Genomic DNA, 5,341 nt, shown 5'->3' on the forward strand with positions numbered 1-5,341 from the left:
CACGTGGCATCTGTGTCTGTGATGGGCCATCGCCCGATGTCTTCTTCTTGGACTTGGCCTTCTCCAACAACATCTGCTTCACGTTGACTGACATCTCTACAAAGAAACAAAATTGACATCAATACCTCCAAGAAATAAAAGAAAGCCGATAGCAAGAATTCTCTTATCGAGGCGGGCTAGGCTGAGACTTGCAAACACCAATGGTAGCGCTTCCTCCACTAGGGGCTTTGCTCAGATAGTCCCCGACACTCGGATGCAGGTGATCACCTCGGCTTCATCATCCCAGAGATAAGGTGTGGGCTTCTCAATGGTTAGGTTCAGCTCCCACCAGTCCGACCTGAACGACAACCCTCGAGACAAGAGATAAAGAAAAACTTACTCTTCCAGTGGTGAACGGACGTAGGGTTGTCGATATCTCGGCCTCAGCAAGTCTGGAAGTAGTATATGCCCACCATCTGAGGGTGTGGCCTTGGCATGAACATGGCCCAAAAGATTTTCTTAGTTAGCTCCACGCCACGGAGTCGATCCATCACCAACACCGCGATGATGGTCCTAAGGGTGTTGGGGGCCAGTAGGCAATTTGAGATGTACCATTTTAGCAGCTCGAGGATAAGAGGATGGAGAGGAAACCTAAGGCCAAACTCTAAGTAGTGTTGGTAGATACAAATCTCCCCCTCCTCCGGCATCTACGGCTGATCATTGATGTTTGGGACCCTATCTTTAGGACCGAGGGTTGTAGTACTTCCTGGCTAGGGACTTCACTTGCTTGAAGCCGAGGATACTATCCTGTTATGAGCGCAGAAGATGTCCTATTGACACCCCTCAGACCACGTACTCGGCCACTAGCCTCGGACTTGGCTCGGGAACATCCTTGCCCTCAACCACCTCGAGTGACCCTAAGGGCCCCTCAGCCTCCCTAGGCCTCATGGATCTGGCACTTTCATTAGTAGAGCCATCGCCCTTTCGCCTGCATTCAGCGCCTACAAAGTCAGCCCTCTCCCTCAACACCTCGACCTTGGTTCTTAGAGCAGGGACCTTCGGCTCACCCGAGTAGTCTCCACTGCTGCTAACAGGTGACGAGCTACAAAAGGAGCTCGCTCCCGAGGGGTCTGCGAGTTCATACCTTTCTTGGCTGGAATCTAAGTAAGACATTATGGCAGAGAGGTCCTTTACCTAAGAAGACGAGGTCTGGAGAGCTCTAAGGAAACAAGGAAGGAAGACCAGGGTCTTTGAGAACAAAGAGTGCTTGGAAACAAATGGTGAAGGTGAATTCGACTAGGTCCCCTATTTAAAGGAGAATGGATGACCCAAATCTCCTCTAATCCAATGGCCACGAAGCGACCACCTCCACGACCTAATCAAGCAACCGACACACATCACTTGCCTCAGGAAGACGAAACAATGTCGGGCAAGTTGACCAGTCTGCCCGTTGAGTCAACTAGTTTGCCCAATGATCTTGAACCAAAAGTAGCGCACCAGGCCAACCTGGTGCCCGTCTCGCATACAGACATGGCACGATGACTCGTCCCACGCATGACCCTGACTAGAAGCCCGCCTCGAACACAGTCTTAACCTGCCAGTAGGGGGACCCGTGGCATGCACGGCCAATGCCCGACGTGGGAATCCATCCCCAATACAGTCTGCAGCTTGTCAATAGCCAGACCCGTCCTACGCATGACCAATGCGTGACCACTTGTCACCAAGTACCATCCTTGGCAATCATAGGCCGAGGTCGGCACCTTGAATGGGTTCGCGACGGCACTAGTAATGTATAGGACACGGGGGAAAGTATGCCTTACACCCACATCTAGCGCAGGACTAAACTCGTAGAAGCGGAGGCTAAGGCCCCCACATGACAGAACCTTCCCAGCATTCCTCAGGAGGAAAAGCGAGAACCAAGTTGATGCCACTGCAACCAAGTCGAAGCCGAGGCTGAGGCCCTCACCAAAGAAGGCCAATCAATGCCTCCCAGAGAATATAACACGCTCTCTTCGGCTGAAGCCAAGGTCCTCCACCACGGCCTCGAGAGTGGGGGGCAAATGATGAAGGCGCTTATAGCTCGGGCCAATGGCACTCACGTGCGTGGCGGAATGTGGCACGCAGAGTGGATCCAATGGGAGCACGAGTAGAGCAGAGATCGACGCGCGACGCGGGGCCAATAGTGCGGCCGCACACGACGGCCTTGCGATGGCCACACCCTCGAGATCGTACCACATCCACTGCATTGCGCGGAGGCCTCGCGATGGCCACACCCTTGAGATCGAACCACATCCTGGTCGTCCACATCCACCTACCTCTAGGCGGTCTCAAGTATAAATAGGGGGTAACCCCCCAAGGTGACCATCTAGACACTTGATTGCTAAGAGCTTTCTTGCTTCCCTTGTGGCCTCGTCTGAGCATCCCAACCTCAAGCCTCGCCCACTTCTTGTCACTCACGTGCTAACTTGACCGTCGAAGTCCTCACCTCGGGCTCCGCACCCGAGGCCTCTAACATTCTCTCTGTTTACAGGTCTGACCTACCGGCCCTCGGCCATAGCAGACCTCAGAAACATCAGTCAGCCCTTGGCTCAGAAGTAGAATTACCTTGTTACACTCAGCCCATCCTAGGCAGCAACAATTGGCGCCGTCTGTGGGATGTGTCGCTAAGACTTCCCTCAACCGAACTTGTAATCTAAAAAACTTGTCTTAAAAAACTAACTCCTAAGCTTCAGCTGAAATGACAAGAACAATTCCAAGCAGTCATTGACCGACTTAACAACCTCGCACATAGGCTGGACGAGGTGGGTCACCTAGCAGGAGGCCCCCCCTCTGGTAGCCTAGGGCACCATGGCGCCTGAGTGTCTCTGGACCCGCTAGCCATCAACCCAGTCGGATCCAACAGGGCCGACCCCTCACTGTATATATTTGTATTTACACACTTCCCAAAGCATAAGGCTCAATTTGGAAGGAATATAGATACAAATTTGTATTTTGTATTATTGAACCTGTATTTATACTATATATATATTTTTATTTATACTCTTTCCAATGTAGAGTGCAAAGCCTTGTATTTTATATTATTTTGTATGTATTTGTACTCTATATATTTGTATTCGTACTCCTTCCAAACTAAGCATAAGGTACAAAATATCAAGACACCTCTTTGAACAATACCAAAAAAGAAAAAAAAAAATACCTCTTTGAACCTTGCATTTAGGTGGATCTTGACTTTACACCATCTCATGATCAGGACTAAACTGCTCTATTCCCAATTAATTCAGCAACCAACCAGTTTATGGTGATTATCTATTTGCTTTCTTTGTTTACAATTTCAATTTTCAACTATTGTTGGTGATGTTTGACAATCAACCAATTTGTAGTGGTTATCCAATCATTTTTTGTATTTGTTTGTGCCAATTGAAGGGATTCTGTAGTTTTTTTTGAAAGATTAATAAACTATATTATAAGGGAGAAATAGATAAGTAATTCTTTACATCGGTATCCCATCAGGATAATTATCAAAATAAAAGATATCTTGTGATATCGATTTAGCTAGACTCGCAAATGAGTCCGGATCTCTTGTCTACAAGAACCCTGTCCATGTTTATCGCAGCCATACATGAAAAACATCTCATCTTCTACATAGTATTATGCAGAGGGAGATGTTTTCAATTCACGGGGAATAGTGTATTATGGGTAGATGTGGGCAGAGTTCTCGTGGGCTGGAGATCTGGACTCAAACAAAACAAGTATCAACAACCGAAAAGAGACCATTCACTTGGTCGCTGACAAAAGCCCAAGGGATTCTGTAGTTGATCCATCCCATCCATCAGATTTGGGACCTACTGGTTTGGTCATGTGTTCAATCGCACACTTCATCCCAGTCTTAGGCCTGTTTTTAAGAGTCTGGAACACCTGCCAACAGAATGCATTCCAAGACTCTACCAACATCATCTGACACCGCACATATCATCCATGGTAGGTCCCGCTTTATGGTGGGCCTCATATTCTAATGAGATGTATGGTGTCAGATCAAGTTGGTAGGGTATTGGAGACATATTTTGTTGTCTAGAGATCACAAGTTAATGAAAAGTAGGCCTATTTTGAAGAAAAAGACTGCTGCAAACCTCCTCTGTGACTCCACCCTCAATGAAGCATGAACGTGCAAGTAATGAAAATAAATTCAAAACATCATATAAAATGCCTTTTTTAAAGATTTATAACACTGATGTCTTTGTATTTCCCAGAGGAGTAAGGCTGCAATGACTCTGAAAATTAGATGCCCAATTTGGCATCGAATCCGATTATCTTGGATTTGAATGTTAAAACATATATCTAATTAATAATTACATAAAGATGCAGATTTAACCCTATTCAATCCAATTAAAATTTAAGTCCAATTAAAATTTATTAATATATATCTATTATAACTGATAAGATAATATTTTATATTTATATACATTTATTATATATGTAGTAATTGATTTTTATATACTTTTTTAATTTCTTCGTCATTTAAGCGTTGGATGCGGATTAAATTCAAATCCGATCTAAGTTGAAATTTTTGAATTTTGGATCAGATTCCGATCGAAAATTGGTAATGTAGTTGATGATTCACATGCAAGTTTTGTAACCATTTGGAAAGACTACAAACACAATTATGTACAATACAAATACATACAAAATGATATAAAATTCAAGGTCTTGCACTCTATATATCTGTATTTGTACTCCTTCCAAACTGAGCCTTAGGCTGCATTGGAAATGATGCAAATAAGTGTAAATGCAAATATGTAGAGCGTAAAACGGTTCATATAAATTGGGTTAGTTTTGCACTTACAAATTTACCTTCTTGCCAAACAGGCTTTTAGCTGTAATGGATGCAAACATGAATTTCAAAAAAGCATATGTTTTTTTTTATCAAAAGCCTACTTGAATGCAAATTTACTTCTTTTTTATTGATGTACTTTTACATCTAGTTATCAATGTAAATATGCATTGATCTGTCATTTGTCATTGCATAAATGTAATGTTGCCAAAGACGGGGCAAAAGTGAAATAAAGTGCAAATTTACCCTAAACCAGGATTTACACTCCATTTTCCAAACGCAACCGCTCGGTTTGAAAGGAGTACAAATACAAATATATACATTGCAAATACATACAAAATGCAACGTAGGGGGGGGGGGGGGTCGAGAGCATGGCAGCAACATAAGAAGCTCTAATTTGAGATTGCCAAACACTTAAAAGTTAAAATCTGATTTATCCCCTTCAAAAAACGAGATAAGTCCTTGTTAACCTAACTGCTAAACGCAACCTAACTTAGCAGATGAAAGATCCAACTAACAAACCTGTTTCCATGT

The sequence above is a fragment of the Nelumbo nucifera genome, chromosome 5, assembly GCF_055504915.1.
Source record: "Nelumbo nucifera cultivar China Antique chromosome 5, China Antique-T2T, whole genome shotgun sequence".
Lineage (NCBI taxonomy): Eukaryota > Viridiplantae > Streptophyta > Magnoliopsida > Proteales > Nelumbonaceae > Nelumbo > Nelumbo nucifera.